Below are 16,081 nucleotides of genomic sequence, written 5' to 3'. Positions count from 1 at the left end.
CCATGAAGCTGGCAGGGGAGGGCATTTGGGGGTGATCAGGCCAGTGGGGGGGGGCAGTTGGGGGCAAGCAGGCCAGCGGGGGCGGGGGCAGTTGGGGGCGAGCAGGCCAGCAGGCAGAGTGTTAAGGGGCAATTGGGCAGGCAGGCAAGTGAGCGGTTAGGAGCCAGCGGTCCTGGATTGTGAGAGGGATGTCCGACTGCCGGTTTAAGCCTGATCCCACAGGGACATCCCCCAGCAGTAGGACATCCCTTGAGGGGTCCCAGATTGGAGAGGGTGCAGGCTGGGTTGAGGGACACCACCCCCCATGCACGAATTTCATGCACCGGGCCACTAGTATATCAATATTCAAAACTCTACCTTGCATATTTAATCTTACCTACTCTTTATTTCAAAACAGCTTTCCAAAAATTCACAATAGCATCCTGTGCTGTTTAATAGTCAGCAATATGATAAGACACTCCTTTCTCAAAAAGTAGCACAGACAAGATTAGCAAATGACACACAATTTTGGTGCTAACAAGAACCACAAAACAGGTAGAATGAAGTATAGATCATTTAAAGCAGCGGTCACCAACTGGTGGTCTGTGAGGTCCTAAAGCTTGGCGACCGCTGATGTAAAGGGTTCTAAAGACTATGGTGCTTCCTAGGAAGCCTGAAATCAGGAAGTAGCTAACATAAAACCCTGACCTTGGAAACTGGTATGCCATAAATAAAAAGGCTTATGTTTCTGCTAACCAGTAAGAATCTTTGAAAAAGGGGCTTTGTTAGTGCCCTGACGCCATATCCAGGGGAAAATTTCCCCACTCTAGATGACTCATTTGCTTCTTCAAATAGTGCTCTCCCTAGCATGGAGGATGGCAAGAAGTCAGGCTATCACAGCTTGACAGAAACAGTCCACAGAAATAAAACTGTTCTCATCCTCTCAGTTACCCACAACCTTCTGAATTACTAGTATTATGTTACTCTTGACTAACCTCACTCACTACGAGAATTTCCTTCATGGACAAGCCATCCAATGCCCAAGGCAGACTTGTTAAGTAAAAAGTGCCTACTAGTTTTCAGATGAAATTCCTGCAGACTGGGTTCCAACCTACTAGGTGTACCAGTTAATAATAAGGATTTTTTTCAATAGATGGAGTTACACATATGTTGATATATATGCAATTTGATATGTATGCTATTTTGTTGTATTGACAGCAAGCTTCAAAACTTCATATGTCAAATTTGCTGAAGGTGTTAACATCATATATATTTTTATGCTTAAAAATGTTGAATTTCGTGCCCCCCCCAAAAAAAAGAGCATTTGTGGGAAGTTTTAATTATTTTGAAGAAAAGTGCTGCTGAAAGCTTCGGGAAGCTTATGGTGAATGTGTTCCATCTCAAGATACTTGTGAACGCTGGTTTAAAAGCTTTAGAAGTGATGATTTTTTAAAATATATTTCATTGATTTTTTTTTACAGAGAGGAAGGGAGAGGGATAGAGAGCCAGAAACATCAATGAGAGAGAGACATCGATCATTTGCCTCCTGCACACTCCCTACTGGGTATGTGCCCGCAACCAACGTACATGCCCAGATCAGAATCAAACCTGGGACCCACCCTTGAGTCCGCAGGCCTACGCTCCATCCACTGAGCCAAACCAGTTAGGGCTAAAAGTGATGATTTCAATGTGAAAGACAAAGGAACGTCCAGGTCAACCAAAAATGTTTGAAGACCAACAATTACAAGCATTATTGGAGGAAGATGCATGTCAAACTCAAAAACAATTTGCAGTAAGATTAAACGTTGCTCAGCAAACAATTTCCAATAGTTTACAAGCATTGGGAAAGATTTTAAGGAAGGAAAATGGGTGCCACATCAATGAACGAAAGACAAATAGAAAATCGTAAAGTCATCAGTAAAATGTTGCTTCGACGGCACGAAAGTCTTTTTTGCATCGAAATGTGACTGGCGATAAAAAGTAGATTTATTTTGAAAATCCCAAACACACAAAATCATGGGTTGATCCAGATCAACCATCAACATCAACTGCAAGGCCAAATCGCTTTGGAAAGACAATGCTCTGCGTTTGGTGGGATCAGGAAGGTGTGGTGTATTATGAGCTTCTAAAACCAGGTGAAACCGTTAATACTGATCGAAACCAGCAACAAATAATCAACTTGAATCACACTTTGATCGTGAAATGACCAGAATGGGCCAGAAGACATGGCAAAGTAATTTTGCTTCAGGATGACGCACTATCACACACTTCAAAACCAATTAAAGACACGTTAAAAGATCTTGCCTGGGAAGTATTAACCTACCCGCTGTAATCACCAGACCTTGCTCCTTCAGATTACCACTTGTTCTGATCGATGGCACACGCACTTTGAGCAGCACTTAAAAACATACATATGAAGAAGTGGAAAATTGGGTCTCTGAATGATTTGCCTCAAAACAAGAAAAGTTCTATTGGGACGGTATTCACAAATTACCTGAAAGATGGGGGAAATGTGTAGCTAGTGATGGACATTACTTTGAATAAATCACTTTTAATGTTTCTCTTGAAATTATCATGTCTTCTTTGATTACAAAATCCGCCATTAATAACCGGTACACCTAGTAGTTCCCCAGTGCTTGATGGTTCTGAGGAAAGTGATCAACATTTCCGAAACTGTAATGCACAACCTAAAATAACCTACCAACTTCTTATCCAGCAGCATTACAGTAGAAACCAACTACTGGGTTTAAAAAAAAAATTAAATAAGCCCTGGACGGTTGCTCAGTGCAGACCAAAGGATTGTGGTTCAATTCCCGGTCAAGGGCATGTACACCTCTGTTGCAGGCTCGATCCGCAGCCCCAATTGGGGCGCAGGTGGGAGGCAACCAATCAATGTGTCTCTCTCATATCGATGCTTCTCTCTTTCTCCCCTCCATCCTCCCTAAAAGTATCAATGGGAAAAAATACCCTTGGGTGAGGATTTTTTTAAAATTAAGTTAAAAAAATGAAGAATGAATTTATGTATGCAAAAGTACCCTTATCCTTAGCACTTAAACATGAGCAACTACTATACTAATATTATACCAATGCTGGGTCACAACACTGAGGCTCTCATCTCAATAAAACAAAGTTACATTAATTTGCACTCAGAAGAATCTCTATGGAGCCATGAACTGGCTGTGGAGTGGATAGAGCTGGGAAAAAAGAGTTGGGGGTAAAAACAGCAAGTAAGATTCCACTCTCTAAACCCACTTCAATTTTGGCAGCTCTGCTTTTATAAGTTTTAGATTATTTATGATCTGAATAAGATTCTTTTTGAAGAAAAAACTCAAATTGAAAAAGACTGAAAATTTGTCTCTGTTCTGTATTCCTCTGTGACTCTACAAAAGGGAAATGTCCAAAGCCTTGAAAGGTTCATAAACTCATCAATTAGTCCTCAAGTAATCTATAATAATAAAAACGTAATATGCTAATTAGACCGGAAGTCCTATGGACGACCTTCTGGACGAAGCCATGGCTGCAAGGGCCGAGGCAAGCCACCAGGGCTGCAAGGGCCGAGCCTCTTGCACCAATTTTGTGCATCAGGCCTCTAGGAAATTATAAAGACGAACAAAGTTAGAGGCTGTTAGTGCAGTGGTGCCAGAACCCAGTGTCAACATGTAATACAGCAGCCAGCCAGGTAAGTGAAGTTTAAGGCAAAATAACAGCAGCTCTACCAAGAATGAGCCCAGGGACACCTACAATGTAAAAGATTTCCTGACTCTCCCATTCTTATAAGGATGTTCAAAACGCTATGAAGAACCTTATGAAGGGCCTGCTTATTAAAAAGCATAAAATTACTTATGCATACTTCCCCCTTAACTTTATTTCATCGTTTGCTGGAGTGTACATTTCACTCTGGACTTCAAATGTGCATTTTTGGGGGGTGGGGGGTAGGAGGGGAGGCCTGTGTCTTTATTGTCATTTGTAGTTTTCCTCATGGAATCCTGCAAAGCACAAGAGAGAGCCTAAGGCAGAACCCAGCTGGCACTAGGAAAGAAGAGGCAAATCATTACAGTTCACGCGTCATGAGCTTCAGCTTCAGTGCCTCCCAGTAGGGAGGTATATATTTAAAGACATTCTTTCTGTCTGATTTCATCGAAGTCGTAAAACTCTAAGACCAAACATGTGATCATGATGGACTTTGGGTTTATAGAATTAGCGTGCACTGCCGCCCCAACTCTCACCCCGGCGAAGGCCAAGGTAGGCACAGGGCTCCTGCTTGATTTGAATGAGAAAAAATACTGGGCAACAAAATGTACTGCAATACACATTCAAAACAATTGGAACACAAAACGATTGGTATAAACGTATTTCCGAAAAGAAAACTATTGCACTGCATTAGACGCCTCACATCTAATGCAATGCAATAGTTACCACCGATAGACCAGCTGCAGGGTCTACCAGCTTGACATCCTGAAGCGCGATGCTCTCCTGCAGCAAGACGCAGCCCAGGTCAGGCGCTTGGGGACTCGGGGAAGACCTGGAAGATAACTATGTACTGCTTGCTGGTGGTGCTGGCTCTTGGCGGCCATGGCCTGCTCAGCATGCTGTGTAGGCTGTTGTGCAAGCCATAGTCCCCAAGGCTATCCGGTTGCTGGACTGGCTGGTACCTCGGTTTCTGATGCACAAACTGCTGCCACATGGCCATGTACTGGGTGTCCTCCTGCAGCCAGTTCAGGGGCAAGTCTAGCTTCAGATGGATCTCATAGTAATGACACTTGGGAGTTGCCCCTGGCGCCCAGCTGCTCTGTCCTCAGGCCCATAAACACGCAATAAATCGTTTTCCCAAAGGAGGTGGCATTCACAAGATCCAGCTTATGATCCTGGCAGTGCCAAAGGTAATGGTTATAAAGAGAACTTCAGGGGAGACTGACGCCTACAGTGGTTTCATAATGATCTAACAGCCACAGAAGATGGCTGTTGAGTAAACTGCTTTTGTGTGATGTGATCCCTTGGCTTTTTTTGTTTTTTTTTTATCACCATTGCAAGCATTGCTGGTGTTGACCAGGAAGTGTGGTCCAGAGAGTGTCTGGTGCTATCTATCCCCCCATAAATGAGAGAGGCTCCCATGCTACAGATGATGGGGATGCCCACCATGCTGTCAGAGGGGACTGCTGTCAGGAAGGAGCCTGCCACAGTCATCTGGACATAAGATGCTGTGATGCTGGTGCCATACATCAGAGGCTTGAGATTACAGACATAAGCCCTCTGCAGGGTTCCATTTGTGTAGATGGCATCTCTGCCTTCCACATACTGCACTTGGGGGAGTACGGGGCGGTAATATGTGCTGCATGGACTGGACCTACTGTGGCAATGGCTGGATTCTGGGGAAGGAGATCGGCTGCATCTGGGCCCCTTTGGAAGCTGAGCTCATTGCCCAGACCAGCACCTTCTGAGGGGAGGCTGGCACCGGCCACGCCACAGGTGCCTGGGCAGCCACTGACGAACACAGAACCACAGAAGCTGTCGAGTCCGCTGTACCCTCTAAACTCTGCATGCTCAGTTCTGAGATAATGTCATAGGTTGCACATAAGCTGATCCAGTTTTCTGGAGTGTCGGCTGGAAGTTTGGGCAAGAGTTCCCATGGTGGCAGCTGATGCTGCTACTGCTGCATGTTGGTCCCCTTTAGTAAACAGTCATGCAGCAACAGTCACAAGGGCTCCTGCCTTTTCCGACCTTGGCCACCAGCCTGCCACAATAACGGGGAAGGGTGTTGTTCCGAATTTGCATATTAAAAGGCTAGTCAACAGGGATCCAAGATGGCGGCCGATGGGATGGCAGGCTGCAAGATAGTGTGTGAGTGAGAGCAAAAGGAGAGTACGTGGACATGTGGGGAGTGTCTGTATTTGTGAGTGAGGTGCAACTATATTCCACAAGACTATTGAGGACTGGCGGACCAGGCTCCCCTGGCCGAGCAGCCTCTACTACTGCTGAAATGTCTCCCGGAGTGGCCGGCTCTGCTGCAGAGACTGTGCCATCTTTAAGGGGAGAGTGGCTGTGATCGGAAGCCCTGCCTTACCTTCAACCAGGGAGACCTCAGATACCTGCCGGGACCCTACGGCTTCATTGGCCAGGAACCAGCTGCCTCAGCTGCAAACCCACGAACACCGAGACTCCAGCCTCCGTGGCCACCTAAAAAGTTTGCCCAGGGGGAGACAAAGTGGTGCCAAATACTTGAATGGGTCCTGCGCCTTCTCACAGAGCAGATAGAAGGAACAGCTGAATCAAAAAACATCCACCCAGAATTGGTGAATTAAACACAGCTGGTGAGGCAATCTGTGGACAGAAAGGTCAGAGATTGCCTAGAGAGAGCTCTGCCTCCTCAGATTCAGCTGGGTGTCTGTTGTTTGCATTCACCTCAGAGTGCTTGTTGTTCGCATTTTTTGGATTAGCTGTTGGTTTCATGTAGTTTTCTCCCAATATACACATATATTTTCCCCCCTTCCTTTTTCTTCTCTTACATTTTTTCCTTTCCTCAATATCATTTTTTTGCATTCTTTTTTCTCCCCTAATTCTTTTTTCTATGATGGTCACCTTTATTTGGGGTTATTGGTATCGTGAATACATTCGTGTTTGGTGCCCTGTGTGTTGTGTCTTGTCGTGTTGTATTTTGTGCCTTTAACTCAACACAAGAGAGAGAGAGAGCTACATAATCAAACATGCTGAGGAGTGAACATGGGGAGACAAAGAAATAGCCTGTATATGAAAGAAAAGGAGGAATCACCAGAAAAGGAAATAAATGAAATGGAGGCAAGCAATATGTCAGAGAAAGAATTCAGAGCAATGGTCATAAGGTCACTGAAAAGGATGGAAGACAAATTCAATAATATGTGTAAGAATGAAGAGGAAATAAAGAAGAACCAAGAAGAAATGAAAAATGACATTGCTGCAATAAAGGACACAATAGAAAGCATCAACAGTACACTAGAAGAAGTGGAGGACCGCATCAGTGAGCAAGAAAACAAGGTAGGAAAAAAATACCCAAGCAGAGCAGCAACTGGAAAAAAAATTAAAAAACAGGAGGAGAGCATAAGGGAACTCTGGGACAACATGAAACGAAACAACATCCACATTATAGGGGTCCTGAAAGGAGAGGAAACTGAGCAAGGAATAGAAAACCTGTATGAAGAAATAATGACAGAAAACTATCCTGATATTGGGAAGAAGAAAAAACTCAGACAAGTTCAGGAAGCTCACAGAGTCCCAAACAAGATGAACCCAAAAAGAGTGACACTAAGACACATTATAATTAAATTGGCAAACACTAACCACAAAGAATCTTAAAGGCTATCACAGAGAGACAGAAAGTTACCTCAAGGGATCTCCCATCAAACTATCGACTGCTCAACAGAAACACATCACGCCAGAAGGAAATGGAATAAAATATACAAAGTCATGCAAAGCAAGGCTCTGAATCCAAGAATACTGTACCCAGCAAGGCTATCAATCAAAATTGAGAGTGAAATCAGGAGCTTCACAGACAAAAAAAGACTAAGGGAGTTTATTACCACCAAACCAGCAATGCAAGAAATGCTAAACAGACTGCTGTAGAAAGAAGAAATAGAAAGTGAAGAAGGAACACAGGCATAAAGAATAAAAATGGTGACAAACAAGTACCTATCAATAATAACTTTAAATGTAAATGGATTAAATGCCCCAATCAAAAGACATAGGGTAGTTGAGTGGATAAGAAAACATGACCCATATATCTGCTGTCTACAGGAGAACCACCTCAGATCAAAGGACTCACACAGACTGATGGTGAAGGGATGGAAAGGTTTTTCAGGCGAATGGAAATGAAAAAAAAAAGCTGGGGTAGCAATACTTATATCTGACAAATTAGACCTCATAGTGAGGGCCATAACAAGAGATAAGGAAAGCCACTTCATAATACTAAAGGGAACAATTAAAAAAAAAAAGATATAACTCTGGTAAACAAATATGCACCCAATACAGGAGCATCCAAATACATAAAACCTCTGGAGAATATCAAGGGAGAGAATGACAGCAATTCAGTCATAGTAGGGGACTTTAACCCTTTGCACTCACTTGCTTTTTTCGATTCCTTTATTCTACTGCTAAACGTGTCGAGTCACACTTGACATCCGAGTGCAAAGGGTTAGGGTTAGGGTTAGCTGGATAAATCCTCTAAACAAAAACTCGGCAAAGAAACATCCACAGCAAAGAAACATCCATCCTAAATGACTCCCTAGATCACATGGAACTCACATCTTCAGAACATTTCATCCCAAAGCCACAGAATAAACATTCTACTTAAGTGCACATGGGTCATTTTCAAAGATAGACCACATATTGAAACACAGGCAAAGTCTCTTCAAAATCAAGAAGATAGAAATCCTATCAAGCATCTTCTCAGATCAACTACAGTACAAACAATGAAAAAAAAAATCAAACACTTGGAGGCTAAATAGCATGCTATTAAAAATGACTGGGTTACCAGAGAGATCAAAGAAGAAATAAAAAGCATCATGGCAACAAACTACAATGAAAACAAAACAATCCAAAATCTATGGGACACAGTGAAAGCAGTCTTGAGAGGGAAGTTCATAGCTCTACAGGCCTACCTCAAAAAACAAGAAACAATGGTAATAAATTATTGAACCCTACAACTCAAAGAGTTAGAGAGCAACAGGAAAAGCCCAGAGTAAGCAGAAGGAAGGAAATAATAAAGATCCGAGAGGAAATAAATGACATAGAGACCAAAATACAATACAAAAGATCAACAAAACCAAGAGCTGGTTCTTTGAAAGGATAAACAAGATTGATGAACCTCTAGCCAGGTTCACCAAGAAGCAAAGAGAGAGGACTCAAATAACCCAAATCAGAATTGAAAGAGGTGAAGTAACAACCGATGCCACAGAAATACAAAGGATTATGAAAAAATACTATGAACAACTCTATTCCAACAAAAATGGACAACTTAGATGAAATGGACATATTCTTAGAAAAATACAAGCTCCCAAAACTCAATCAGGAAGAATCAAAAAACCCGAATGGGCCGATAACTACTGAAGAAATTGAAGCAGTGATCAAAAACCTTCCAGCACACAAAAGCCCTGGTCCAGATGGCTTTACAGGTAAGTTCTACCAAGCATTCAAAGAAGAACTAAAACCTATCCTCCTCAGACTATTCCAAAAAATTCAAGAGGAAGGCACACTTCCAAGATTATTTCTATGAAGCCAGCATTACCCTAATTACAAAACCAGATAAAGACACCACAAAAAAAGAGAACCACAGGCCAATACAATTGATGAACATAGATGCTAAAATCCTCAACAAAATTCTAGCAAATTTGATTCGGCATTACATTAGAAAGATCATACACCATGACCAAGTGGGATTTATTCCGGGGATGCAAGGATGGTACAATATCTGCAAATCAATAAATGTGATACATAAACAAATTGAGACAAAAATCACATAATCATATCAATCGATGCAGAAAAAGCATGACAAAATTCAACACCCTTTCTTGATAAAAACTCTCAACAAAGTGGGAATAGAGGGATCACACCTCAACATAATAAAAGCCTTATATGATAAACCTACAGCCAACATCATACTCAATGGGCAAAAACTAAACTCATTTCCCCTGAGAACAGGAACAAGACAGGGATGCCCACTTTCACCACTCCTGTTCAATATAGTACTAGAAGTGCTAGCCATAGCAACCAGAGAAGAAAAAGAAATAAAAGGTATCCAAATTGGAAAAGAAGTAAAACTGTCCTATTTGCAGATGACATGATACTATACATAGGAAACCCCAAAGACTCCATAAAAAAACTACTAGACCTAATAAATGAATTTGGCAATGTAGCAGGATACAAAATTAACACCCTGAAATCTATGGCCTTTTTATACACCAATAATGAACTCACAGAAAGGGAAATGAAAAAAAAACACACCAAAAAACCATCCCATTTACCACTGCACCAAAAAAAATTAAAATACCTAGGAATAAATTTAACTAAGGAGGTAAAAGACCTGTACTCGGAAAACTACAGGACATTGAAAAAAGAGACAGAGGAAGACATAAACAAATGGAAGAACATACCATATTCATGGGTTGGTAGAATCAACATTGTTAAAATATCCATACTACCCAAAGCAATCTACAGATTCAATGCAATCCCCATTAAAATACCAACAGCATATTTCAAAGATCTAGAACAAACTCTCCAAAAATTCATCTGGAATAAAAAAAACCATAGCAATCCTGAGAAAGAAGAACAATGTTGGAGGGATCACAATACCACATATCAAGCTATATTACCAAGCCATGGTTCTCAAAACTGTCTGGTACTGGCACAAAAAAACAGACATATAGACCAATGGAACAGAACAGAGAACCCAGAAATAGACCCAAGCCATTATATTCAATTAGTATTTGACAAAGGAGGCTGGAGCATACAATGGAGTCAAGACAGTCTATTCAATAAATGGTTTTGGGAAATTTGGTCAGATACATGCAAAAAAGAAAAACAAAAATGAAACTAGATCACCAACTTACACCATACACAAAAACAAACTCAAAATGGCTAAAGGACTTAAATGTAAGACAGGAAACCAAAAAAATCCTACAAGACTCCATAGGCAGTAAAATATTAGACATATGTTGTAGCAATATCTGTACAGAGACAGCTCCTAGGGCAATGGAGACTAAGGAGAAAATAAACAAATGGGACTACATCAAAATAAAAAGCTTCTGCAGAGCAAAAGAAACCATCAACAAAACAGTAAGAAAGCCCACTGCATGGGAGAACATATTTACCAATGCTAATTCAGATAAGGGTTTAATCTCCAAAATTTACAGAGAACTCATACAACTTAACAAAAGGAAGATAAACTATTCAATCAAAAAATGGGCAAAGGACCTAAATAGACACTTTTCAAAAGAGGACATACAGAAGGCTGAGAGACATATGAAAACATGCTCAAAGTCACTAATCATCCGAGAGATGAAAATCAAAACAACAATGAGATACCATCTCACACCTGTCAGAATGGCTATCATCAACCAACGACAAGTGCTGGCGAGGATGTGCAGAAAAAGGAGCCCTGGTGCACTGCTGGTGGGAATGCAGATTGGTGCAGCCACTGTGGAGAACAGTATGGAGTTTCCTCAAAAATTTAAAAATGGAACTCCCATTTGGCCCAGTAATCCCACTTTTAGGACTATACTCCAAGTCACTAGAAACACCAATCAGAAAGGATATATGCACCCCTATGTTCACAGCAGTGCAATTTACAATAGCTAAGATTTGGAAACAACCTAAGTGCCCATCAGCAGATAAGTGGATTAAAAAACTGTGGTACATCTACACAATGGAATACTATGCCACTATAAAAAAGAAGGAACCTTTACCATTTGCAATAGCATTAATGGAACTGGAGAGCATTATGCTAAGCAAAATGAGCCAGTCAGAGAAAGAGAAGTATCACATGATCTCACTCATATGTGGGATATAGTGATCAACATAATCTGATGAACAAGAATAGATCCAGAAACAAATGACGGGGGGAGGGGGGGCGGGGTTAATACAACCAAAGGACTTGTATGCATGCATATTAGCATAACCAATGGACACAGGCACTGGGGCGGTGGGGGCTTGCCTGGGGTGTGAATGGCTGGGGGGGGGGGTGGTCAATCGGGGGAAAAGGAGACATATGTAAAACTTTCGACAATAAGTTAAAAAATATATATATAAAAGGCTAGTCAAGCCCTAAGCAGTTTGGCTCAGGGGATAGAGCACTGGCCTGAGGACTGAAAGGTACCAGGTTTGATTCCGGTCAAGGACATGTACCTTGGTTGTGGGCACAACCCCAGTAGGAGGTGTGCAGGAGGCAGCTGATTGATGTTTCTCTTCCATCAATATTTCTAACTCTCTATCCTTCTCCCTTCCTCTCTGTAAAAAATCAATAAAATATATTAAAAAAAAAAAAAGGCTAGTCAAGCCCTGGCCAGTTTGCTCGGTGGTTAGAGCGTCAGCCAGTGGACGGAAGGGTCATGGGTTTGATTCCCGGTCAAGGGCACATAGCTCTGTTGCAAGCTTGATGCCCCAGCCCCAGTCAGGGTGCTTGCAGGAGGCAACCAATTGATGTGTCTCTCTCACATCGATGACTCTCCCCCTCCCCGCCATGCTCTACTCCCTCCCCTTCTACTCTCTAAAAAAAACAATGGAAAAATATTCTCAGGTGAGGATAAATAGATAGATCTTCTATATATATAAAAGCCTAATATGCAAAGTATCCCCTTGGGTGTTCGACTGAGAGACTGGGAGTTCAATTGTTCACTATGATATGCGCTGACCACCAGGGGGCAGCGTGGAATGAAGGAAGGCCCCGACCAGCAGCCAGAAGGCCCTGATTGACCCTAATTGCTGGCCAGACCTAGGGACTCTACCTGTGCACAAATTTTGTGCACCAGGCCTCTAGTAGATAGATAAAAAGGCTAATCAAAACCCACTAAAAACGAACATCATTCTGACTTTTTTACTGATTATTGGTGGATATTGATTACCTCCCCACAGAATGATGTTAATCACCAGGAGCAATCATTTTCATGCAAAAGTAGTATTTCATCCATTTTCTAAAAAATTATCAACATTGTAAGTTTCCAAATAGTTCATAACACACCAACAAAATTCCTACTACATATTCAGAAAATGTCCAAATACATATTCATCAGCATTAATTAGTTGGCTACATATTTGTAAACTCTGTAAAGTATACTAACTATTAAATAATAAAATTGATTTTGAGTGGCTTTTATTCAGTCTCATTATTCTACTTATACTAGCGTTCCCGCTGCAGGAAAAATCCTGCAATAGGGTTTCCTGCTGCACTCTACCCCGCCCTGCCTGCTCTCCTCCCTTGTCCCCCGCCCCGCCTTCTCCGCCAGCCCCCCTGCTTTTCTCCCTTCTCCCCCAGCCCGCCCGCTCTTCTTCCTTCTCCCCTGGCCCTGCCTCCGCTCCCCCCTTCTCCCCCGCCCCGCCTTTTCCACCAGCCCGCCAGCTTTTCCCTTCTCCCCCGGCCCCGCCTCCGCTCCTCCCTTCTCCCCTGCCCTGCCTTCTCCGCCAGCCTGCCTGCTTTTCCCTTCTCCCCCGGCCCCGCCTCCGCTCCTCCCTTCTCCCCCACCCCGCCTTCTCCGCCAGCCCGCCCGCTCTCCTTCCTTCGCCCCCGGCCCCGTCAGCTTTTCTCCATTCTCCCCTGGCCCCGCCTCCGCTCCTCCCTTCTCCTCCCCCCAGCTTGCTTGCTTCTCCGCAGCTTTGCTCCCTTCTGAAGCTCTTGGCTTCTTTCTACGCTGTCTTGATATGCAAATTAGCCGCCATATTTGTTGGGTAATTTGCATACTCATCCTGATTGGTTGGTGGGCGTGGCTTGGCTGGTTGGCATGGCTTGGGCATAGCGAAGATGCGGTCAATTTGCATATTTGTCTATTATTAGGTAGGATGTGCATGTATGGGTTTATCCTCAACTTAAGAAATAGCTGCTGGGTAGGTGCAGCTACTGCCGCCCATCTGCCAGTCCACCCACCAGCAGCATGACTGGCCTGCGTGTCTACAGCATGTCTGTCACCGGGTCACTCGAAATGAAATCCCAGCAGAGTGAGATAACCCGCATCTTGGATGGGAAGTGCATCCAGTACCAGCTAATAGACATCTCCCAGGACAACACCTGAGGGATGAGATGGGAGCCTTGGCGGGCAACCCATTGTCAGTGGGAATGTAAAATAATGTAGCTACTATGGAAATCAGTATAACAATTCCTTAAATAATTATATATAGAATTACCACATGACCCAGAAATTCAACTTCTGGGTATATACCCAAAATAATTGAAAATAGGGTCTAGAAATGATATTTGTACACCCATGTTAATAACAGCATTCACAACAGCCAAAAAGTAGAAGCATCCCAAGTGTCCATGACTGATGAATGGATAAGTAAAATGTGGTATATACACTGAGTGGCCAGATTATTATGATCTCTGAACGCATAAAAATCTGGCCACTCAGTGTGTGTGTGTGTGTGTGTGTGTGTGTGTGTGTGTGTGTGTGTGTGTAGGTAACCAGGGCCGGCCGAGGCTTGTGCTGCCAGCAGTGGCAGCAGTAGAGGTGTGATGGGGCGTCGCCTTCCCGACTGCCAGGTTATCTCCTGCCCCTGAGGGCTCCTGGACTGTGAGAGGGGGCAGGCTGGGCTGAGGGAGCCCCCCCTCCAGTACATGAATTTTCATGCACCGGGCCTCTGGTTGTCCTTATAAGTAGGTAAATGAATTCGTGCATGGGTGGGGTCTGGCAGCCTGGCCAGGGGGAGGGGAAATGGGTGGTTGGCTGGCCTGCCTGCTGGTTGAACTCCTGGTCAATTTGCATATTAGCCTTTTATTATATAGGATATACACTGAGTGGCCAGATTATTATGCATTCAGAGATCACAATAATCTGGTGACTCAGAGTACATGACAATTGTGTATTTTCAGCCTTAAGAAGGAAGGAAATTCTGACACATTCTACAAAGATAAACCTTGAGGACGTTATGCTAGGTGAAAATAAGCCAGCCATAAAAAGATAAATACTGTATGATTTTACTTATATGAGTTATCTAGAGTAGTCAAATTCATAAAGACAGAAAGTAGAATGGTGGTTGCCAGGGGCTTGGAAAGGGGGAAATAGGGAATTGCTTAATGGGTTATCATTTCAGTTTTGCAAGATAAAAAAGCTCTGGAGGTTGGTTGCACAAGATGAATATACTTAACATTACTGAACTGTATGCTTAAAAATGGTTAAAATGGTATATTTTATGTTTATACGTATTTTACTACAATTAAAATCTTAAAAATAAAACATTTTTAAAAAGAAGCAAAGAAGAAGGAAAAAAATAAAAAAGACTTTTGACACTGGAAACACTCCACAGGCAGCTGGGTTCACAGAGACCAACTAGCAAGTTACAGGGAAGGGGTAACTGGGAGTTCAGTTGGTAGTACAAAGCTGGGAAAGAGACTACTTCCCTAAGAAATCTGTATAGCAGATTTTTTTTTAAATCTTTTAGGGATGGGCAGTGGGAACAGGTTTGCAGAATTAATTTACCAGGACCAAGTATCCTATCTAATAAAGAGATAATATGTTAATTGACCCTCACGCTGTCACAAAGATGGCGGGGCCCACAGCCAATAGGGAAGGAATGAGCTAATTGACTGCCACACCCTCAAAGATGGTGGTGCCCAGGCCTTCAGCCCTGCTGAGGCAGCAGGTGCGTGGCATGGCCAGGCTCCGCATGCCTGCCTCCAGAGTCCCCCAGTCCCCTCAGCCGCCCAGGACTGGCCCGAGGAGCAGGTAACCAGGCTGGCCGAGGCTTGCGCTGCCAGTAGTGGCAGCAGTAGAGGTGTGATGGGGTGTCGCCTTCCCCTGATTGCCGGGTCATCTCCTGCCCCTGAGGGCGCCCGGACTGTGAGAGGGGGCAGGCTGGGCTGAGCGACCCCCTCTCCAGTGCATGAATTTTCATGCACTGGGCCTCTAGTTGTCCTTATAAGTAACTAAGTAAATGAAGTACTGGCACACAGTTACTAACAAGGTCTGACAATACCTGCTCAAATGGGCTCTTATTTGGTCTTATGTAAAAAAGGTTTTAACACGAAACAAACAGCTTTTTATATAACACTAGAGGCCCAGTGAATGAAATTCATGCACGGGGAGGCGGGGGAGGGAGGGTGTCCCTCAGCCCAGCCTGCACCCTCTCCAATCTGGGACCCCTCAAGGGATGTCTGACTGCCCGTTTAGGCCCAATCCTAAACGGGCAGTCAGACATCCCTCTCACAATCCAGGACTGCTGGCTCCCAACTGCTCGCCTGCCTGCCTTCCTGATTGCCCCTAACCGCTTCTGCCTGCCAGCCTGATCACCCCCTAACCAATCCCCTGACAGCCTGATTGATGCCTAACTGCTCCTCTGTCAGCCTGATTGCCCCTAACTGCCCTCTCCTTCAGGCCTGGTCACCCCTAACTGCCCTCCCCTGCAGGCCTGGTCACCCCTAACTGCCCTCCCC

The 16,081-nt window shown here is 43.6% G+C and overlaps 1 protein-coding gene across 3 annotated transcripts in view; it reads right to left on the bottom strand.

The window, feature by feature from the left end:
• Positions 1-16,081, bottom strand: part of REV1 (REV1 DNA directed polymerase) — a 115,081-nt gene that overhangs the window by 86,049 nt on the left and 12,951 nt on the right. The gene's annotated exons all lie outside the window — the stretch shown is intronic.

This window comes from Cnephaeus nilssonii (genome assembly GCF_951640355.1).
Source record: "Cnephaeus nilssonii genome assembly, chromosome: 15".
Taxonomy (NCBI): domain Eukaryota; kingdom Metazoa; phylum Chordata; class Mammalia; order Chiroptera; family Vespertilionidae; genus Cnephaeus; species Cnephaeus nilssonii.
This window is presented reverse-complemented; position numbering and strand designations above follow the sequence as displayed.